The sequence below is a fragment of the Quercus suber genome, unplaced genomic scaffold (assembly GCF_002906115.3).
Source record: "Quercus suber isolate HL8 unplaced genomic scaffold, Cork oak 2.0 scaffold_80, whole genome shotgun sequence".
Lineage (NCBI taxonomy): Eukaryota > Viridiplantae > Streptophyta > Magnoliopsida > Fagales > Fagaceae > Quercus > Quercus suber.
Window position 1 is genome coordinate 1,012,937 of NW_027069545.1, and position 10,943 is coordinate 1,023,879.

The 10,943-nt window shown below is 32.6% G+C and overlaps 1 long non-coding RNA gene across 3 annotated transcripts; it reads right to left on the bottom strand.

Moving 5' to 3' along the window:
* LOC112038221 (uncharacterized) lies at positions 1–7,728 on the bottom strand. 3 transcript variants are annotated; one of them, XR_010629062.1, is made up of 5 exons: positions 7,459–7,728; positions 4,371–4,445; positions 3,598–3,665; positions 480–533; positions 1–359 (listed from the first exon to the last, which is right to left on the bottom strand). It is a non-coding gene; the product is annotated as an uncharacterized LOC112038221 (long non-coding RNA). The 3 variants fall into 3 exon arrangements; XR_010629063.1 differs by lacking the exon at positions 7,459–7,728 and having other exon boundaries at positions 1–356; positions 4,371–5,219; XR_010629061.1 differs by lacking the exon at positions 7,459–7,728 and having other exon boundaries at positions 4,371–5,219.
* Positions 7,729–10,943: the final 3,215 nt, after the last annotated feature.

The window sequence follows — 10,943 nt, forward strand, 5'->3', positions numbered from 1 at the left end:
TTATTGAAAACAAAAGACTCTTTAAAACTATAAGAGAAAATTTTGCTGCTGCATGAGCAGCTACGTTGCAAGCCCTTCTGATCAACAAAAGAGACATCCTGAAAAAACGAGATTTAAAATCCAAAATATTGCTAATTACATTATTGAATGACCACTCAGGGGAGACGTCATTATAGAGTAGTGGGTCTAGACGATTCTTAGCATCACTTTCAAAAATATGACATATCTCCAACCTTCACAGAGAGCAAGCTGCACAATCCAAAGCATGGCCGAGGCTTCAGCCATTATAGGTGAACTTTTTTGATGTAGTTTAGACCAGACTTTAAGAACCTCACCGTTGTTGTCTCAAGTTATAGCTACTAAAGAGGAGATGGGATCAGCAATGACAGCGTCAACAACATGATAGATTGTTGACTAATGACTATGGATTAATGAAATTAAACATAATGCACCAGCCACTACATAAAGGAAGTACTTACATCTGTGCTGCTCTTTTGGAAAGGGAAACTGCATCCCTGACACAGCAGAAAAAACTACACAATGAAGATAACCAAAAGAATTTTTCGATTAGTGGCATCCCAAGCTTAGAACTCAAAACCAAAATCAAAATGCCATAACCTTCCAATTAATACCAGAAATTGTTGGTGTAAGCACCAGAGAAAACCAATTACCATACAAGTCCCAATCAAAACCAGAACAAGCAGTAACCTTTGCAACACTCTGTACTTCTCCAATGTCAACTTCAATCTCCACCCAATATTCCTCTTATAGGACTCAATTACAAAAAATAACCCCCAAATGAATATTGATTAATGTCTCTCTTTCTACTAGTTTACTAGTTAAAAACAGAAAGTTCACCTAAAGAGAAAGAAAGTGGGATCCCACTCAAAGTTATGCCTACTGGTACTCTGATATCTTTAGAGCTGCACCCCACTCATTAGTGATTTTTTTGTTCTGGTCTCTTTCACTTTTTACATATATACATACATGCACACTCAACTGTGATAATCTTGGATGCTTCTGTTTATATTATTCTTAACAAAACCTTGCATGTGACAACCATGCACACTGATGACTTGGTCTTAAAGGACTTAATATAATAAAATATTTATTTTATAAAAAGGATCTCAAATCTTAAGGTTTAAGCATTTCATGCATGCATATGCAGTGCCAATGGCTGGGAGGAAGGACCTACTTTTACATAATAAGACCAACAGAGAAGGTCCCACAGAAATAATTGAAAGTTTATATATCTACAGTAAAAAAGATAAATAAAAATACATAGAGGGAATCAATAAATAAGTGCCCCCCAAAGGGCTCCAAAATCACTAGGATCACCTAATCCGCATAACTATAACTCATTTATTCAGCACAATTAAAAAAAAAAAGAACAAAAAAAATGGATAAGACTAAGGATGAAACAGATAAGTATGTCCGATTCTACGAACACACATTCACTTATTTGATTAACGTACTAGTCGTTCATAAGCTAATCATGTATACAAAATTATGACAAACTTAAAAAGGGTTTTTTTAACCGATACTCTTAAAGAATTTATTAATGAGCTATTTTAAGAAAGATTTGATACTATTTTCATAAAAAATATAAAAAATAAAAAAATTGTCAAAAAATCAATTACTTTTCTTTTTCTGTAAAGTTCTAAAAAAATTTCCTAAACTAATGTCCTTAAGATATTGGTTAACTTTTTCCAACTTTTAAAGATAAGTTAAAAAATGAAAAAAAAATGATTTGTCATTTTATTGGTTTAGAATATTACACTAGCTGTATAGTAAACTAAACTACAATGTCATACACTAACTTGTTGCCTTTGGTTGGGGTAGGTGAAGTGACCCACTATATGTTATCCAAAGTCTCGCTTTAACTTTTAAGTTGACCTTGGAGAACTTCTGCAATCTTCTATTTCCTTACACATGTTATCTTATCTCAGGTCTTGTATTACTAGCAACTATGACTAAAGAAAGAAAAGGTGCTTTAGTAGATTTCATCATGTGCATTTAAAGGAATGAAGTTTTAGTTACTTTTCTTGCATTTAAAGGAATGAAGTTTTAGTAGATTTCATCATGTGCAAACCACATACTTAGCACCCCAAATAAAATAGTAGATAAAAATGAAAGATAGAGAGGGAGAGAGAGGGAGCCAGCCATATTTATTTACATGCAGACACTGATGAAGGAGTTGTTATCCATGAGCTCGTAGAGGACGAGTGGATTCGTCAATATATAAACCAATCAATCTTTACACTATTTTTGGCTGCAATTGAGGGAAGAGAAAGGAAAAGAAAAGGGAAGAGAAATTTCTATATTGATGGAAAGGGGAGCTGAAAGAGTTCAATTTTTGCTAGAAGAACTGAAGAGTTAAGAGACAGAAAGAAGTTGAAGAGTTAAGAGAGAGAAATAAGTGAACTGTTTTTTACTGAAAGGAATTAAGTTCTGAACATAAATGCTGCATTGTATGAAACAACGTTGTTTCATAAAGAGGAGTGCAAATTGGAAAAAACTCAGTAGTCCACGAAACACATGATCTCTGCCTACTGCCTATTAAGAATTGACTATATACCATGTTAAAATAGTAGAAATATTTATGAGAAATCATAAAGAGTACTAATAATGTCAATATAATTGAAATTAATAGTACTCTTTTTCTTTAAATTTTTCTATAAAAATATAATATGTTTAAATCGGGTTGGACTTTTTTCTTTGAAATAGGTAGGGGAAAAGTCATATATTATATACTTTTTTTTAAACTAGAAAAAATTATATTTTAATCCTTATAGTTTAGGATGTAACAAATTAAGCTCTAGAGTTTCAAAAGTTATAATTAAAATATTTTAAATAGTAATAAATTAGATCTTAATCCATTTTAGAGATCCTTGCTATGTTTGGGGTTTAACTTATTTTTAATTTATTGCCTTTTCAAATCTCAATATTTGATTTGTTATACTCTTAATTTATAAAGTTTAAAATGTAATAGCCCATATTTACAGACTAGGGACATCAGTAATTTCCTCTAACAATCATTGCAGATAAAGTTAAAGTAAGAAAGTGAAATGAAGGCAGTGCATGGGCACTGCATCACCACTTTATCTATAATCAAACTATATCATTGAACTTATTGAATGCTGAAACAAGCCAGCGTAACCAGCAAAACCGTTTATACCTTTAATTCCTTTATCTTTTATCTATGCCTAAGGTTGATTTTTTTTTTTTTTTTTTAAGAAAATAGAAAAATATTTCACTTTCTTGAAATATTAGGCATATCTATATACACCTGTGCTGTACAGGAGATAAACTCATAAAAGCCTATGACTTGGTGCCAGTACTAGCATCAAAACCGAGTAATTGAATATGACTAGTAGGCACCACCTCAACATCATTAAATAAGAGGACTTGACGTCACCAACTTGAGTACAAGATTTAAAACCGAAAATGCAAGTAATTACATCTTCTAAACTCTCAATAAAGCAACTAAACTTAGAGATACCCATACCATAAAGAATGGAAGTGACAAAAAACTAAACAATGCTATAATTATTTAATCTTTGAAGTAATCAGAGATTTAGAATAGAAAATGCTTACCAATAATGAAGGTGAACCCCCCCCTCAAGGGTCTTCTTGAATGCTTTCAACATGCTTAAACGATATGCCTGTCATATATTGCATTAGTATTTGAGAAAATATAAATAAATACACATTTTGATTTTCATAAGAAATTTTTATTTAAAAAAAAGAGAAGGAAAAGTAACTTAGAAAACAAATAAAACAAAAGAATCGGAAATGATCCCAGTAACTATCTGGATAAAAACTTAAATGATGAAATTTTTTGAGAAACGATACAGTAAGGACCACTTCTTTCATGCACCCCCAAAAAAAAAACACACTTTTTTTAAGAAGATCAAACCAATCAAATTAATTAAATGCCATTTATTAAAATTTTAGGCAGCTCGAAGTTGCAATGTTACAAGATTCAGTAGTACTAATTCAAAACATAGGTTAACCCATCAGACAGATGGCACATTCAGGAATTTTTAAACCTTGATGACTGATTGCTGACGGCCCCATCTTTTCTCTTGTAACTAGTTAAAATTGGACTTGTTGAATTCTTCAGCTCTCTAAGCTCTTCATGCTTCTACTTTATTAAATAAAATATCACACCATGGTTTACCTTTGCTTGGTTTCTCCTTAATACATTAATAATTCGTGCAACCAAAAGATTCGATTATTTTGAGTAGAAACCAAAGATAGGGTTCCAACAGAATCTGAGCTCAAAATCAGCTAATTTGCAGAAAAGAAATGAAACTTTACAAAATCCAGCTCAGTTCATTTAGAGAGAAAAAAAAAAAAAATCATACTCTGTAAGAAGTCTCCATAATCAATTTACCAGCTTTTGGAACACAAGGTATGGTGCCTTGCTGAAAGAAGGTGACCTGCAAGAAACCATCTGTTCTAAATCTACCACATGGAAGCTTAAGAATCACATAAATCTGAAAAAATATGAACTGCCATAAAATCCTTTATAGAAAAATATCAGGCTTCTGTTAAACAATGTTAGCAAAAGTAATTAAAAATAAAATGATAAATACCTAATATTAAAAATAGAGGAGATTCTTTTTTCCTAAGTAAAAAAGAAGAATAAGAAGGAAAAACAGATAAATATCAAAGATTGTATATCTCTAGTCTTGCAATGCAAACAAAATATTTCAAATTTCTGACACTAAAATTTTAGATATGTATTACAAGTACGAGAATAGAAGTTATTAATCAATTTTTATCCAAAATATAAATTTTATTTTCATGAGTGAGAATTTTAAACTCGTAAAAATATTATTAGCATAACACAAAATGCTAGACAGTGAACAGAAATGTCCACCATAAACAAGTATGGCTGAACTAAAAGTGTCAAATGGTTAGCTGGCAAGATGAAAGGTTAGAATTTTTTTTTTTTTTTTTCTGAAAAATAAGACGAAAGGTCAGAAATAAATGTAATTGTTGAGAACTTAAAGGAATAGTTTCTCCATCAAGGCCATGTATATCATCAAGAGAGCACAAGGACAAATAGAAGATGACAGAAAACTTTGCCCAATGCCAGAAGGAACAACATGATGCTAGGATTGACAAGACCCATGCTAGACCAATGACAATTTTGTAGCTGACAAAACATGGAGCTATGATTTTGTAAACAGTCAGGTATTCAATTTTTAGTGATACTAGCCGCAAACCCGCGCAATGCGCGGGAAAATTTGACATCACAAATTTTTTATTTTTATTTTTTATTTTTTATTTTTTTTGGTGGTGAAGTTAAAAATGACGATAGTACTTGAGACTTTTTTTTTTTTTTTTTTAAAGAAAAAAAATGGGTAGAGGGGCAACCTGAGTTGGACTTGAGACTTATAAGTAATAGTCACAAATTCATCTCAAAATAAGGTGATGACATTGTAATATGGAGTAGTATATATTCTATAGGTAAAGAAGTCTATACATACATATATATATATATATATATTTTTTTTTTTTTGATAAACATGTGTGTGTGTGTGTGTGTGTGTGTGTGTGTGTGTGTGTGTATTTCCAAGGAAATATGTTGCAATTTGCTTTCAGTTATTATAAATGGCAAGATATTTTGTAACATGTTATAATATAGCAAAATATGCATCAAAACCCAACACAATAAAAAAAAAGAAAAAAAAAAGAAAAAAGAAAAGAAAAAAAGAGAATGTATAATTTTGATTAGAACATGAAAATGAATCTTGATTATTTCATATGGAAGCTAACATTATTTTTCATTTTTTGAGAAAGTTAATGAGCAATTGATACAAACTTTGTTTATTAAACCAAGCTATAACAATTTATATTTTGATATTCACTAAACTCATACGAGCATGAAAATCAACTATTTTATAGAATCTTTTCTCACAATTTAATAAACTTGAAAAACAGAGGAATCTAAATGTGTAGTAAATCTTAGTCAATCAATAAATAACACAAAAGGGGTGGGAGAAAGCAAAATTAGTATGATAGAATTGTTTATACATGCTCATAATTGTGTTTTAATACCATGGAACCAGTTCATTTTGTTGAGCTATTCACTGATTTATACATTTAATACTCTTGTTCTCTATGACTATATCTAGTTTGATCTCTTCCAGTTCTAGGCCTACGACTTTAGCCCAAATCATAGCATATAAACCAATGATCATGCAAAATGAACCTAGCAAGATGAAGCCAAACAGAATTTCTAAATTTTAACAAATCAGCCAAGAAAATAGTAAGAGAAGAAAACAAAAGAAAACTTCGAAGAAGAGTATACTTGTTTGTGGAGCACCAAGCCCAAACCAAAAAAAAAGTTTAATATATCCAATTCATATTGTGTTGTCCAATATGATAATAGTTGTTAAATACATTCTAGCAAGAAGGAAGAGAGAAAGATATTGAATGATAAACTATCATGTGTCAATGATCAATGAAATAAATTATAAATTACACCGCAAGAGTATTGCATTGCTGATTGTAGAATTGCCAATGAAATCATATATATATATATATATATATGAGTAACTGAGGGTTGACAAATAATTTGTAAACCAACTGACAAACAACCTCCTCATTACAGTTTAGCCTGCAACCAACTAAGGGTTGAGGACTAATTTGTATATGAGTTTTGACATCTGACATGATTTATATCTATTTATAAATAAATAAAAACTCATAGATTGAAAAATAAAAATCTTTAAAAGTATCAATTTCTAGAAAATTTCAACATTAGAATGTAGCCTAAAACCAAGAATGCCCAATTCAAACATAAATTAGAAGGTGTGGGAATGAGCAAGTTTCAAATTTTTCTTAAAGGTTTTGTCAGTCTGAAAATACAATGTAAAAGACAATGTCTTGGATGAAAATTTATGGCAAGATACAATGTTTTGGATGAAAGTTGACCCACAATTCTCTGATTTGCCAAAGCACACTCCAATAAACCCGTGAATTACAAGAACAGCGTAGAGATCGAGATAAGACTTAAAGAGTCCATATCCATATCAATTTTCTTGGGCTTTTCTCTCTCTCTCTCTCTCTCTCTCTCTCTCTTTGTTTCTCAATTAATCAATTATATCTATGTCAAAGACCCAAATTCTCGGACCAATAATAAAGATTCAATTTTGAATGTGTGTTTGTCTTCCTTATAATCTGAAACTGAGTTGTGTGTTCAAAACCGAGTAGCAAACCACTACTACCAATCCATATAAATCAAAAGACAATCTATTGGCAGTATTTCTGCAGCTTCTATTAGTATTAAACCAAAAGACAGAGCACCAATTAAAAAACACAGCAACCATAACAATCATCCACACCACAGCACGAAAGAGGCCGTAACAAAATGAAAAAAAGGGAAACAAAAAACATCAAGCAAAAGAATGGAGCACAAAAAGAACTGGGATTTAGAGATACCTCAACTGAATCAGCCAGGTTCCGTCAGTATTTATATACTTTGAGGAGAGGAAGACAGGAAGGAAGGAACTCAGATAAGTGGCCGTTATTGTGAAACCGTAGAGCAGGAAGGTGGGGAGATTTTCACGATTTCAAATGGTATCAATTCCTTCCCTTCACGGTTTCAGACTCTCTGGTTATCCTTGAAACAATGCGTAACGCTGGTTGTCCTCACGCTGGTTGTTTTGAACTCTCTGGTTGTCCTCACGCTATGCTTCTCACATAAAACCCTTCAGGTTCCACGTTTCAAATTTTTCCTTTAAGTTGAAAAGACCTTGGGCTGGGTTTTATGGTGGAAGTAAATAGATAAAGAGTGGGTTGAGATTTATTATAAAGATTTATTATAGGCCTGGAATTTATTATGCAGATTTATTATTATTCTAAAATTTGTAAAAATTATTTTAAAATTGTAGGAAAAATCAAATTTTTTTTTTTATAAAGGATTGGAATGACATGGCCACTGACGTGGCGCAACGTGAGTACAGCAACATTAAATTTTACGCTTCAGCTTTTAGTAATATATAGATTTCATTCATCACTATGTTAAAAACTTAAAAATAAAAAGTCTCCCCTTATCTCTCTCGCCTTCTTCCTCTGCCATCTGCTGGCAATGCCCAAAATCAAACTCTAATCTGGTTAGTTCATTTGCACAAAACATCTGTTGCCTCATTCATTCATTATTTATTCTGGAACAAGAAATGTATTGGTTGACAAAACCATTTTGAGTTATATACCGCAAGATTTCCCTACTCTTAACTTACGGATGGAGATCTCACGTGCATTGACTTATAGGGTTATCCTATGCAGACTTATGGTTATTTGGGCTATATTAAACATACTGGCAGAGGATTTACAGTGTGTAATACACTAATATCTCTCTCTTCTGGACTTTGGGCCAACTCTTTCTTTGTGGGCCGAGGAACAAACTGGTAGAGTCTTTCTTTCAAGCAACTTCACTTTTAGTTGGGTTTATCATTGACACACATTTATTATACAAAAAGTCAACCTGAAATAAAGTGTGAAAATAACAAGATAATGGACTGAATTTTGTATTATGAATCTGTGTGAGGGTCAATAGGAAAATTGTTGTAAAGCCACCAAGATCAATCTGGGATTGCCAAATGGGAAACGAGTATAGTTGGACAATTCTTGTAAAAGCCTCTGTCGTTCTTGATGATTAGAAGATTTGTGAAGGGCTTATGGGCTCAATATTAGAATCCCACCTGCCTAAGCCATATTGCAAGTGGCATGGGGAAGCCATTGTATGCAGATAGTGTTACTGAATACTGAGTTTAATTAGAAGCTGATTTTCCAAGAGAAGTGGAAGTTGATGTGGGGAATGGGCAATTTTTTACTCCTAAAATTGAATATCCTTGTGTACCTTTGATGTGTTCTAAATGTATTGAACAAAAAGGGTAGTCAAGGAAAGCATGGTGTGGCGTAGTACTCTCAAGGCCCTGGTCCATTGCAGTCCACAGCACAAAAGGAATTTTCCCATCTCACAGTGCAGCAGATTGTAGAAGAAGCATTGAAGTCTTAGCACTAATATGAAGGTAAGAAGCAAGGAGAAGTTACAGGATCTTGGTGAAACTTCAAAGTGGAATGGTTCTTCTCCTCCTATCTTCCATAATTTCTCATGAATTAGTTAGTATGGAACACTTGATAGGGTGATGGTTAATCAACAATAGTTTTTTGGTATAAGTTACTTCGTAGTGGAGTTTCTAGTCACTGGGATTTCTGATCATTCCCCAGCTCTGTTACCATTTGGTTCAAGGAAAAGCTTTGGACCTAAATCATTTAGATTCTGTAACTTTTGGTGTGAGCATGCTGGGATAGAGGTGGCATGGAACTCTGAAGTTAGGGGAACACCTATGTACAAGCTTCGCCAAAAGCTTAAGGCTACCCAGCTTAAACTGAAAGTTTTCAATAAAGATCTATATAGTGGGTTATCACAAAGGGTCCAGCTCATAAGGGAAAGACTTGAAGCTGTTCAAATAGGCTTGCTACAAAACTCAAATGATACGAGACTTACTGAGTTAGAGAAGAAGCTGCTGCGTGAGAATCACTCAATTAGTAGGGCTAGGAAGTCTTTAATGAAACAAATATTAAGAAATAAATGGCTTAATTTGGGGGATCATGAAAGTAGTTATTTCCATATAATTGTGAAAGGAAGACGAGGTAGGAATGAAATTAAATGCCTGCTTGACCAATGGATTAAGGAGCGCATCACTACTCCTAGATTCTCAATAGCAATGAATGGAACCTTGGTGGATTATTTTAATGGAGGGAAGGGTCTAAGGCAGGAGGACCAATTGTCTCCCAACCTCTTTCTTATTGCCATGGAAAGCTTCAATAGACTGCTCAAATTCAAAGTCCTAGCATTTGGTTTATTCAAATATGATCGTCAATGTAAAGAGCAGAAAATTACACATTTTATCTTTGCTGAACTTCTTAATTTCCTTCTTCTGATCTATCTTCAATTCGTGTTATTAAAGAAGCTCTTGAAGAATTCCAATAAAATTTTGAACTGTGCATAAACCCAAGCAAAAGTGGGGTATTTTGCTCATTTATTTCTGATATTTCAAAAAAAGCAAATTCTTGAGATTCTTCAATTCAAAGAAAGCTTCCTACCAGTAAAATATTTTGGTATGCCTCTAATTCCATGTAAGCTTAGTTTTAAGGACTGCCAGCCTTTACTTGATAAGATTTCGGCTAGAATTATAAGTCTTGGATTACCCGAAAATTGTCCTTTGCTGGAAGACTCAAATTACTACAATATGTACTCTGCAACATTCAAGGATTTTGGGCTAGTATCTTCATACTACCTAAAAATTCCAACCAAATCCAGAATGATTCAATGGGGAATTTACTTGTGTGGTTTCTGTTCTGCAGGTCCTGTTCATAGGACAGAAATCATCTAGTTTTCTTTTACAAAAAGGATATGGAAATCTATTATGAGCTTATGTTTAATGTCTGACCCCAAATTCAGCTGGTAGGATTTAGCTGAGTGGAGTGTAATTCAACAAAAAAGGGAAGAGCTTGAGAGCTGTACTTTGTAAATTAGCTTGGTTGGTAAACTATATACCACCAGTAGAGCCAAAGAAACGCAATTCTTCACGCTAATTCTTAACGCTAAGAAAGACTGTATGCTGAAGACCAGTTTAGGTTAAAGATAGGTTTTGTTTAGCTGCATTTAGCATTTGGTGTTTTTGGCTTTGCTATACTTGTTTAGTGCAATTAGCTACTACGTGTTAAAAAATGAAAAAAAAAAAAAAAAAAAAAAAAAAAAAAAAAAAAAAAAAGAACAAACAAACAAAACAAAACAAGAGAATGGAAACAGCCAACTATGACTCAACTATTTGCCACAATCATGACAATTCTCTACAAACTCAGAACTAACTAATAGATAATCATGAACCCTTTAAAAATATATATATATATATATA